Here is a 12,376-nt window from a genome sequence, read left to right on the forward strand (position 1 = left end):
CAGGACGGAAGCATGTGAGGACGGATGCTCCCCAGTGGCTCACAGCTCCTCTGCCTCCCCAGAGCCCTGCTCGTGAGGCCGGGGGAAGGAAGAGTAACAAACCAGACCTGCTCAGCTTCGAAGGATTTGCCAGTCCTCATGATCTACACAAACGCTGAGGACCTGGAGCTAGAACAACAGAGAATACGGGATTGATGGACAAGCGAGCTGTTTAGAGAGGGTACAAACCAGCCTTGGGGAAAACTCAGAGTAGGGACCTCAACATTGTGGGCCCCCTCCTACCCTTCCATCTTTCTCTCCCTGCCTCCCTCCCTCCCTCATCAAAATGAAAACAGCTTTAATGTCCATTTATCCTATACTGAATACTGGGCTGCTATAAAAAGTGAGGGCGGCGTGTTAGACGTTACCGTCTCAGCCAAGGGGCAGAGCGCTTTTTCTGTGATGGGCCAGGCAGTAAATATTATGGGTTTTGTGGGCAATGTGGTCTCAACTTGGCTTCTGAAACAACCACAGACAATATCTAAATAAATGGTCATGGCCGTGTGCCAATAAAACTTTATTCACAAAACCAGATGGGGGCTGTGGTTTGCTGACGCCTGCCGTAGATGCTTTCTGTCTCAGGTGTCAGCGTCATTCTCTCCCATAGGGAGCAGGGAGGGGTGAGGTGAGGAGGCAGGGGCGGTGGGTCCAGCAGCTCTGGGCTCTCTCTGCCATAGTTTGTGGCCAGAGAGGAAGCAAGACTCTGAGAGCAGCCCAGTGAGAGAATGCCAGCGGAGGACTCTGATTGGCCTGCTGGAAAGCCAATCACGGAGGGCGATCGGCGGGAGGGGCTCTCTGATTGGCTCTTGGCAGCGAAGGGTGGTGCAGGATCTGATGAAGAGTGAGTTGTCTGGGGCCCGCGGACCGATCAACATCCGGTACATTGTATATCCTATGACAGTAGCTTCCGAGAAATCAGTCTCGATTGTTAGCGGGGCGCGCTTTTTAAAAAGAGTAGAATTTTCCGCTTGTGCCATCTCAGCGTCCACTGTTCCCCACGCAGGAATTTAGTTCCCACCCCGCCCCTCTCCATCTTTGTAAATGCACCGCAGACTTCAGCCTGCGTCTCCACGTTGCGTCCTTCAGGCCAAAGGGACTCTCCCCGGTATTGGACTCCTGGGACTGCAGGCTTTCTGGTTGATGTTTTCCACCATCCCATGGACCTTCTCCAAGTGCGCATCTTGCCTCAAAGAGGCCAGACTCTGGAGGTGTTAGCCGGTCAGATCCCATCACGACATAGCTTTGCTGTGGTCTCTGTGGACCTGGCCAGCCTGGGGCACACCAGCCGTGCTGCAGCCAATCATACCTTAGAGATCCTGCGGTCCCCACCTGCTGCCTCCGTGCTGCCCCCTTCCTGGCCCCCCGGGAGTCCCAGGCCCAGCTCGCCTTTGGGGGTGGCCCCCTTGGTAGTGGCTTCATCCTGGAGTAGGTGCACGCTCCATGACCCCGTCTGTAAGATGCAGATGAGAGTGGGCTCAGCTCAGAGGATGGCTGTGAGGGGCAGAACAGGGGAGATCCCCTGCATCGCTGTTGGCTCCTGGCTCCTTGCAGGGCAGGTGCCCAAGCATCCTGATCCACCCACGACCTTCCTGGTTCCGGCTCTGAACATTCTGCATCCCAGGACGCCATCAGTCTCAGGCATGCTAACGCTACACGAAGCTTAATAACCAACCGGCTGTCGGGGCTGGCTTGTTCCTCTCCTGCTGTGGCCCTGCAGGGCACTGATGTCCCCAGACAGCTCCATCTCCAGTCTGGAGGCTCCTCAAGCTCGCTCTCTCTCTCTCTCTCTCTCTCTCCCCCTCCCTCTCTCTGTCTCTCTCTCTTTTAAAGGTTTATTTATTTGAGAGGCAGAATTACAGCCGGGATTCAAACTGGCGCCCGTATGGGAGGCAGAGGCTCACCTACTATACCCAGTGCCGGCCCCTCTCTGTGGGATTTTGAGATTTTTTCCCCTCTTCAATATTCTGTTGAAGACGATGCTTGAGGGTCCTAAGGCAGGTAGTTCTGGGGACAGAAAGAGCAGGGGTGCCCAAGGTAAGATGGAGTGTGACAGCTGTCAAGGGGCACAAGGCCAGGTGGGGACAAGAGATGGTGCAGTGGTTCTCACTGGGTGGTCCTAGCTAAGCTAGCTGGAGAAGCCCAGGAGGGCTTCCTGGAGGTGGTGACTGAGCTGGGAAGGAAGTAGCACAGGGAATGAGGAAGGAAAGGTGCTTGAGGCCAAGGATTCAGTGGTAGGAGGGGAACAGGCAAGCTCTTCCCAGGACCTGCAGGTCACTGGTACAGTGAGAGGTAAAGGGCCCCTGCCTGTTGTGGTCCTCCACGCAGCCCGTCACCAGCATGGGCTCTGGGAGAGCAGGAGGAGGCCGTGGTGACTGCCAGCAGCTGACGCAGGACCGTGGCCTTGCAGGAGAGCTCAGAGGAGCACAGGGACCATGCACGGGCAGAGCCCCAGGGGCAGAGCCCCAGAGCTGGGCCCTTGCTGCGGGCAGGCAGAGACCCAGGTGGTGCACACAACGCGTGTGGGGTCTGCTCTTGCCTTCCGCTCCCCAGAGCCCGCCTCCCATGCTGGTGCTGGACACACTGCCCTCTGCCTGCATGGGGGCGGGGCCTGGTCATCCAAACCCCTGGGGAGGGCCTCTGAAAGCAGGAGGGGAGCGGGCAAGGGGGCTGGCCATGCCCACCAGACAGCAAGGGGTGAAGGACCAGCCTGGCTCTGCCTGGGTGACCTTGGATGACCTTCAACTCCCCAGGCGCAGTGTCTGCGGGCAGAGCGACCTGAGGCTTCCGTGTCACCCCTTACATCACTGTGGGAGGTGCCAGCTCTTGCCCTCGGCGTGTGCTTCCAAGTGGCTACCCACAGCCTTGCCGAGGCTCCTCTTTCTGCCAAGGAGCCAGGCAGCGGGAGCCTGCGTCGCCGAGCTGCCACCATGTCCCAGACCCTCGCCTCTCTGGAGCCTGCCGGGGCACCTGGCAGGCTGGCGGGCGGCTTTTATGTGCCTGGTTAGGGTTTTACGGTGCAGCTGGTGGAGCTGCATCTGATGAGGTGTGCAGGGCCCGTCGGAGAGCAGAGGTGCAGCGGTGCCCCAGGGGCGCGCTCTGAGGCCCAGCCCAGCAGCAGGGGCACCAGGCTGTCGCTGGCTGAGCCCTCCCTGCCTCTCTGAAGTAGCCATTTCCGTTTGTTCATGAATGGCCTGGGCCGAGTCAGGGCAGGGGGTGGTGACTCCTGGGGTGCTCCTCTGACCCCCACCACAGCCCACTCAGGGTCCTGGGAACTCAGGGGATGGACTGCAGTGTCCTTCCCTGCCAGGTGACAATAATCCCTCCCCACAGTGCTTCCCAGCCTCCCTCGTGTCCCCAGCACTTGGCCGTCATCACCTCCCATCCAGGGCGCTTATCTGGGGTGCGGTCCCCTGGGAACTCCAAGATGGCTGACGAGCAAGGTGCCGGCCATGAGGTCCTGGCGTCCCTGTTTGAGGTCGCCTGCCTGACCTATGTGATAACCCCATGGTGAGGCTTCTGGGCTTTATTGTCCCCGTCTCCAGGAGTCCTGTGCTCCTGTGGCTCCCAGGGGGTGGTGTGGCAGATGGATGACAGGTCCCGAGGGCAGGGGGACCCTAAGAGACAAAGGTGTCCCCAGGCCTCTGCTCGGTCTCATCAGCGAGCGAGCGGGTCCTCTTGCAGCCAGAGGAGAGAGTGAGGCTGGGGGCACAGAGTTCTCTCCAGTGCACCTAGAGAGAGGGGGCTTCTCTGTGTCCATTAGGTCTCTGAACCCTTCATGGTCTAGCCTATGGACAACTGGGGCGAGGTGGCCCTGGAGGAGGGGCCAGCAACCTGGGGGACGGACCACAGTCCCCCTGAATTAGCCACTGCCCCTTGTGCACACACGTGGGATCCCTGGGGCACAGTTGGAGTTGTCCCCATAGAAGACTCAGAAGTGGCTCAGAGCATGACGGGATGACCCAAGCCCAGGCGTCTTCAGAGTGCGGGACTTCTCAGCAGAGCGCTGGTCCTGTCCCTCCCCCACCTCCACTGCACTCAGGAAGCAGAAGTAAACCCTCCATGACCTGTTCAGGAAAAGCAGATCTCCCCGATGTCTGTACTTGTCGCCAAAATCCAAAGCAGAGACCCAGTTGCACTGGGAACGAGGAGAGAATTGTGTTTCCTGGGTCTGCCGTGTGCAACTTCCTCCCTGATGGCGATTTCTGCGGAGTCTGGTCCTTTAGGAACCGCCAGTCGTCTGCGGCAGGTGGATCTCAATCAGCGCCCTCCTCCAGTGCCTACAGAGGCCACTTACCTCTCGCGACATCTCTCCAAGTCTGGGCGCCACCTGCTGCAGTGCTGCCCGGCTCTGCAGTCTGTCTTCTCTCTGCTCATCCTTCGAGTCCCGCTTTCTTCCAGGCCACAGACAGGTCACTGCTGCATGTTGCAACTAGCCCAGTTCCCAGAATGCCTGCTGAGAAGTTGGGTGTCCTGGGCCTTCCCTTTCTTCCAGTCTAGCGTGTCCTTGGGCGTGCATTTCCACACTGCGGAAGTGTTTTAGGGTCTTCCTTTAACTTCCGGTCTGAGGTGCTGTCACTCAGGGCGTTAGGCTGGGTCCTGGGTATCTACTCGGATACACATCTCCTTAGATGGACGACAGTGTCCTGCATGATGCTTTAATAATTCCCACCCCTTCCTCATCTTTCTGGAACTTCTGTTTACTTTAGACTGTCTGGATTGCTCCCTTTAGTTTCTTACTCTTTCGCGACACTTCCGGTCTATTTTCTGGGTGATGTGCTAAGCTTGCACTTCCGAAGTCTTCCTCAGTTGTTCTGCAGTACGAATGATATACTTTTGTTTCTAATAATCATTTTATTGTATTTATTTATTTATTAAAATTATTTATTTTGGAAGTCAGGGTTACAGGGAAGGGGGAGACAAGGATGAACACACACACACACACACACGCACACACACACAGAGGTCTTCCTTGCTGGTTCATTCCCCAGATGACCGCAACATCAAGTGCTGGGCCAGGTCAAAGCCAGGAGCCAGGAACTTCTTCCAGGTCTCCCACGTGGGTGCAGGTCCCCAAGCACTTGGGCCATCTTCTACTGCTTTCCCAGGCCATAGCAGAGAGCTGGATCAGAAGTGGAGCAGCTGGGACTTGAACTGACGCCCCTATGGGATGCCAGAATCACAGGCAGAGGCTTTACCTGCTACACCACAACACCAACCCTTGTTTTTTAGTTTGTCTGTTTGTTTTTAGTTATCTGTTTAATTCTTATACTTTCCTGTTTCCTTATGCATCCAATCTTTTTCTTCACCCTCTCTTGGAATATTGCTGACTGTGTTTGGGGGTTTTCTTTTGCTTCCTGCAACACCCTATTGGACTTGGCATCTGTCTTTCAGGCTGCAAGGTCTCATAAGATGTCGGGGCATTCTTTGTCATCCATCGGAATTCAACCAATGGGGTTCACTGGGAACCGCAGATCAGGACAAAAGAAAAACTCCAAGAGCTCACGCGAAAGCTGAGGATTGTGGCTGGCCACATTTGTTTCACAAAAGTCATCGACCTCTGTGGAAACACTATCTAACTAGAAAATCAGGTACCATTCACAGTACAGGACCCAGGGACCCCACTAGCAAAGAAAGGGAAAGAATTTGGTATTAGTCAGTGTTCTCCAGAGAAGCAAGCCGTAGGATGGATGGATGGATGGATGGATCGATAGATGGATAAATAGATAAATAGATGAATGGATAGATAGATGGATAGCTAGCTAGATGGATGGATGGATGGATAGATAGATAGATAGATAGATAGATAGATAGATAGAAAGATTTACTATAGAAATTGACACCTGGTTACGCAGACAGAGGTCCTGTGATGTGTGATCTGCAAGCCGGAGACCCAGGAGAGACGGTGCTGCAGCTCAGGCCGGAGACCCAGGAGCCTGAGCTTTGGAAACCCTGGTCTGAGTCCAAGAGCCAGTAACCGGGAGCACCAGGTCCAGGAGCAGAAGCAGGTGGATGCTTCCAGCTCCAGCCGAGAGGAGGAGCTCACCTGGCCCCTGCCGGTCGGTTCTGTTCAGGACCTCAGGGGGCTGGCTGCTCCCACACACAGGGAGGACCCTCTGCTTACCCCGGTTCAGAGCTCTAATGCGGATCCCTTCCAGAAGCACCCTCACGGAAACAGACAGAAACTGTTTTATCCGTGAAGCAGACACAGGAAATTGACTGCCACGCCCTTCTTGGTGACATTGGGAATGCTTACGTTAAAATAGCATAAAATGAGGACCAACTCAGGGATGGAAGAGTTAACATATGAAAGTCAGTCCTTCCAGATTTTTCCTTTACATTCAATGTAATCCCAATTAAAATTCTGGAATGATTTTTTGATAAATGGTTATTATATTTTATGGAAGAGCAAAAGTATAGGAATAGCACTTTTAAAAAAAATTTTATTTATTTGAAAGGCAGAGTTACAGGGAGGCAGAGGCAGAGAGAGAGAGAGAGAGAGAGAGAGAGAGAGAGAGAGAGGTCTTCCATCTGCCGGTTCACTCCCCAAACGGCCACAATGGCTGGAGCTGCTCCAATTTGAAGCCAGGAGCCAGGAGCTTCCGCTGGGTCTCCCATGCAGGTGCTGGGGCCCAAGCACTTGGGCCATCTTCTGCTGCTTTCCCAGGTCATAGCAGAGAGCTGGATCGGAAGTGGAGCAGCTGGGACTTGAACCAGTGCACATATGGGATGCTGGCACTACAGGTGGCAGCTTAGACTTCTACGCCACAGCACTGGCCCTGAAATAACACATCTTTAAGCAGAGGAGCAGCTATAACACAGCTACTAGGATTCAACAGGAGGAATAAGTTCAACAGAGTATTGTGCAGCATGACCACATTGAGTAATAATTGTGCATCCTACACTTGAAAATTGCTGCCAGTTTATCTCCCGTGTTCTCAGCACAAAACAGTGCTGAGCATGTGAAGTAACACATGGTAACCAGCTCCATTCAGCTGTTCTGCAGTGTATACGTATTTTAAATCCGCATGTTGTGTGCCATTAAGTACATAGAGTTTTTATTTGCCAATTGAAAATAAGTCTTGGGGCCAGTGCTGTGGCATAGCAAGTAAAGCTGCCGCCTGCAGGGCCGGCATCCCATATGGGTGCCGGTTCGAGTCCCAGCTGCTCCACTTCTTTTTTTTTTTTTTTTGACAGGCAGAGTGGACAGTGAGAGAGAGAGAGAGAGACAGAGAGAAAGGTCTTCCTTTGCCGTTGGTTCACCCTCCAATGGCCGCTGCGGCCAGCGTGCTGTGGCCAACGCACCGCGCTGATCCGAAGGCAGGAGCCAGGTCTCCCATGGGGTGCAGGGCCCAAGCACTTGGGCCATCCTCCACTGCACTCCCGGGCCACAGCAGAGAGCTGGACTGGAAGAGGGGCAACTGGGACAGAATCCGGCGCCCCGACCAGGACTAGAACCCGGTGTGCCGGCACCGCAAGGCAGAGGATTAGCCTAGTGAGCCGCGGCGCCGGCCACAGCTGCTCCACTTCTGATCCCGCTCTCTGCTCTGGCCTGGGACAGCAGAACATGGCCCAAGTCATTGGGCCCCTGCACATGTGTGAGAGACCCAGAAGAAGCTCCTGGCTTTGGATTGGCTCAACTCTGGCCGTTGCAGCCATCTGGAGAGTAAACCAGCAGATAGAAGACCTTTTCTCTCTCTTTTTCTCTGCCTCTGCCTCTCTCTGTAACTCTGCCTTTCAAATAAATAAATAAATAAATAAATAAATAAATAAAATCTTTTTAAAAAAAGTCTAAGAAGTCACTAGAATTATACGCAACTGTAGTAAGGTGGTACAATGCAAGTTCAATATAAAAAATCCATTGCATTTTGATATACTAACAACAACAAAATCAGACATTGAAATGGAAAAGCATGGGGCCAGCACCGTGCACAATGGGTTAAGCCACCACTTGTGAAACCCAACAGGTCAATTTGAGTCCTGACTGATCTGCTTCCGACCCAGCTCCCTGTTAATGCTCCTGGGAAAGCAGCAGAGGATGGCCCAGGTGCCTGGGTCCCCGCACCCACATGGAAAATATAAGGTGGAGTTCCTGGTTCTGTCTTGGGCCTGGCTCAGCCCTGGCCATTGATGCCTTTTGTGTGTGCAAATCTCTCCCTCTCTCTCTGTCTGCTCTGCCTTTCAAATAAATACATAAACTTTTAAAAAATGGAAAAGCAACCCCATTTACAACACGGCTAAAAAATATGAAACCCCGGGGGGGTGAATCTGACCCGGAAGTGATTGGGCAGGACATTCAGTGCTGGGAGACAATGAACAATCTGGGGAGGTGGCGGTTAGCTGTGTTTGTGGCCAGCAAGCACAGATCCTCCCTGGGGAGGGTGAGACTGGCTGCCTGGCCTGGGAGCATGGAGGGGAGGGGGCTGTGGCTGTGCGCGTCAGCCCCTTCCCGGTTCCATGTCCCCAGCAGTCACTTGTGCCTCTGAACTTTGAGTTCTCCTCTTCGTAACCAGCAAGGTTGTGGTGGGTGCACCTCAGGAACTCCTCTGACTGTGCAGGATGTGGGGACGTAGGGGACCACAAATATCCCTTATTTCAATATGTCTTTTAAAATATTTATTTATTTATTTACTTGAAAGGCAGAGTTACAGACAGAGGCAGAGAGAGAGAGAGAGAGAGAGAGAGAGAGAGAGAGAGAGGATTTCCATCTGTTGGTTCACTCCCCAGATGGCTGCAACGGCTGGAGCCAGGCCTATCTGAAGCCAGGAGCCAGGAGCTTCTTCCAGGTCTCCCATGTGGGTGCAGGGGCCCAAGGACTAGGGCCATCTTCCACTGCTTTCCCAGGCCATAGCAGAGAGCTGGATGGGAAATGGAGCAGCCGGGACTCGAATCGGTGGCCATATGGGATGCTGGCACTGCAAGCGGTGGCTTTGCCTGCTATACCATAGTGCCAGACTCTCCAATAACTTTTATAAAAGTATCTATTTTATTTATTTAAGAGACAGAGGGACAGAGAAAGGAGGAGACAGAGACAGAAAGAAGAGATCTTCCATTCACTGGTTCAGTCCGCAAATGGCCATGAGTGGGACTAGGTCAGGCCAAAGCCAGGAGCCAAGAACTAACATCTCTGATTTGCTGCCATCACTCCTTTTCTTTTCTTGCTTGCAGATTCGTGGTTCTGGATTCCACGTGGCCATTTTACTAGCGTTTGGGGGGATAAGTGACTTTCGGACTGAAGTGGACACCCCACAATTTCTCTGGTCCTCGGGTGAGAAAGTGGCACCCTGGTGAGTGAACTCCTGCCATCAGCCAAGTGTGGAGGAGGCCGGACAAAACCAGCAGGCCAACTGGGCTGAGCTGGGCTGGGATCCTGGCCCCACCATGCACAGACTGGGTGAGCTGGGCCCCTTTCTGATCCCATGAAGCCTACAGCAGGTGCTCAATCCATGCTGTTCTTCCCCCGAGGGAGCCTGTGACCCAGGAGTCACAGGGGACGTTTGTTAGATGTGTCAGTCCCAACAATGGGATGCAACCGACCTCCAAAGTAGGCCAGAGGCAGGGGAGGTTTGTTGCCTGTCCGAGTCTCTCCTATTCTGTGTCCCATTGTTCAGGGGTGGAGAGAGAGGTTCCTGACCCCACCCCCACCCCTGTGAACTCTGGAAGCCCTCGGGAGCTTGTAGGCAGAAGGCGGTTTTCTGAGCCGGTGCAGGAACCCACAGCTCCTGGTAGCTTGGAGGCCAGCAGGGAGGGAGCCAGGAGCTCTCCTCCTTCGTCTGTCATGATGCGGAGTGGGCGTGGGTGGCCCACTGGCTGGCAGCTGATGGCCACGGCGGGGGTGCTGAGGTCTGGGGAGCCCAGGGATTCCAGAAAGCCTTCGCCTTCCAGAAGAAGTGATACGCGAAGTTCCCAATAGCCACGCGTCCTGGGTCATTTTCCTGCTTGTCTGCGTGTGTGGGAGAACTGGTGAGCATGTGTCTTATACCCTGGCCTGTCTCTGCCAGGGACTCAGCACAGCCACCCCTGCCCTGTGAGAGGTCCTCGGTCTTCCTGTCACTATGCACAAGGGCACAGCGAGTCCTCTCCTCTTTGCACACAGCTCCGAGGGTCTCTGGCCCGAGGGCCCCACGCTCTGTCCACGTCTTCAGCTCTTTTGCGTTCGCCTGGTTGAGTCGGGTCAAGCTGACCCAGGGGGAGATTCTGTAGCTAATTACTTTTGCTGGTGATTTTTAGTCTCTTAGGAGACAGAGGCTGTTTCTGGGACCAGGAAACTGACTTGGTGCAAGCTGGCACACCCCACTGAAGGACAAAAACATCCTCTTTGGGTGGGAATAATAGGAAAACAGCCGCCGTGGGGATGAAGACACGCAGACACGTGCTGAGTGCCGCCATGTGTGACTCAGGGGTCGCGGGATCTCTGCCATCAGGAACTGGGACATGTGTGGCAATCGTGCCTCTCCTCCTGGGAGAATGAAGAAATCATCCCTTCTGTGACTGTCCCCGTGACGAGACAGGGTCGAGAGGCAGGGGAGAGAGCCAAGGAGAGAGGGTGAGCCTCCCGATCTGTTCTGACCACCGATGCTGCTCCAGAGCTGAGTATCCCAGACCGAGGGCATGCCGGGGAGGCCGCCGTCTGTGCCTGCTGTTCCTGGGGTCTGTCGTGGGCTCCCAGGTTAGGCGTGGTTCTGTTCAGTCTCCCCTTGGAGCACAGGGGATGCTCCGTTCCCCGGGAGAAGTGTCAGGAGTCTCTAGGGCTTTGTGGGAAACCCCGTGGGGGAAGCGCAGGATGAAGCCATGACCCATGGCTGCATCATGGGATCCCCGGGGCCCTTGTATGCGTTACGGGTCCTCGCGTTCCATGCAGTTGCTCCCACATGGCAGCCTTCCGTGCCTGAGGGCTCCCCCTCTGTTAGCCTGGATGGGCTGCCCACTGGCTTTCAGCCTGAAGTGACTCTGTAAAACCTCAAAATAATGATCAAACCTAGTCGCCCATCAGGGACCATGTGGAAAATACCAAAGGAAAGGAAAATACAACCTGCATTCCCATCACAGAGTTAAATCCCGTTTGGATATCGATCTGCTTTGGCTTTTCCTGCATCCGGGTGTTTTTGTCCTTTCACAGAGCCGTGACTGTGCAATTGCACATTTTCATATCGTGATTTATATTCCTTATGGGAAGGCACCAGCATAGTCCCTTGTGACTCCACATGCTTCCTAAATATCATACATGCGAAAGGTTGATTGGCCAAGCCCCTGTCGTTGGTTGATTTAAGCTTTGGGTGGTACAATAATACCAAAGTGGCCATTTCTAAGAAGCACAGGATCAGTTCTATAGGTTCAGTGCTGGGGGGAACCATTACATCAAAGGGTGTGAGTGCTTCTGGGTTACAGGTTTGCTACAGAAATGGCCAATCTTAAGATCCCACTCCAGGGCCGGCGCTGTGGCATAGCAGGTAAAGCTGCCGCCTGTGGTGCCGGCATCCCATATGGGCGCCAGTTTGAGTCCTGGCTGCTCCACTTCTGATCCAGCTCTCCAGTATGGCCTGGGAGAGCAGTGGAAGATGGCCCAAGTCCTTGGGCCCCTACACTCACATGGGAGACCTGGAAGAAGCTCCTGGCTCCTGGCTTCAGATCGGTGCCTCTCCAGCCGTTGCGGCCATTTGGGGAGTGAACCAGCAGATGGAAGACCTCTCTCTCTCCTCTCTCTGCCTCTGCCTCTCTGTAACTCTTCCTTTCAGATAATAAATAAATCTTTGGGAAAAAAAATCCCACTCCCTATGTGGCTGGGACAGCAGCGAGGCCCCTGCTCCTCCAAGACTTAGCAGGTGGGCCTGACTGCCGGGGGTGTTGTGTAAGCCCCGTGCGCCTTTCCCTTCACCCTCCCCTCCTGTTGAGGGCCGTGGTCAGTAGTGGTCATGGAGGCCTTGCTTCGAATCCCGGGCTGGGGGTGTTTCACTAGCTCTGGAAGTCCCACCCGATGCTGTTGTCTGAATGTTCTGGTCCCCACCCGTGGAAAAGTGGGCGGATCCAGGACACACGTGCAGAACCTTTGCTCCCCAGGGTGGCCCCACAGAAAGTGAGTCACTACCCAGGGTGCCTTCCTGTCTCTCCAGAGTTCAGGCTGGGGGCCTGAGTTCAGAGACCTGTGTCTGACTCACATGTTCCCATTCCCCAAAGGCACTTGCCACTGAACAACACCGGAAGCTCCTCCCTGCCCCCCCCCCAAGCCAAAGCCCATCCCTGGGGGCCCAGACTATGGGTGGGGCTGTGCTTGCTGCCAGGTGCAGGCACCCCTCCCAGCACAGGGGCTCTGCCTCCAGCCTGCCTCACCCCTCCTCTGCTC

This window comes from Oryctolagus cuniculus, chromosome 15 (assembly GCF_964237555.1).
Source record: "Oryctolagus cuniculus chromosome 15, mOryCun1.1, whole genome shotgun sequence".
Taxonomy (NCBI): Eukaryota; Metazoa; Chordata; class Mammalia; order Lagomorpha; family Leporidae; genus Oryctolagus; species Oryctolagus cuniculus.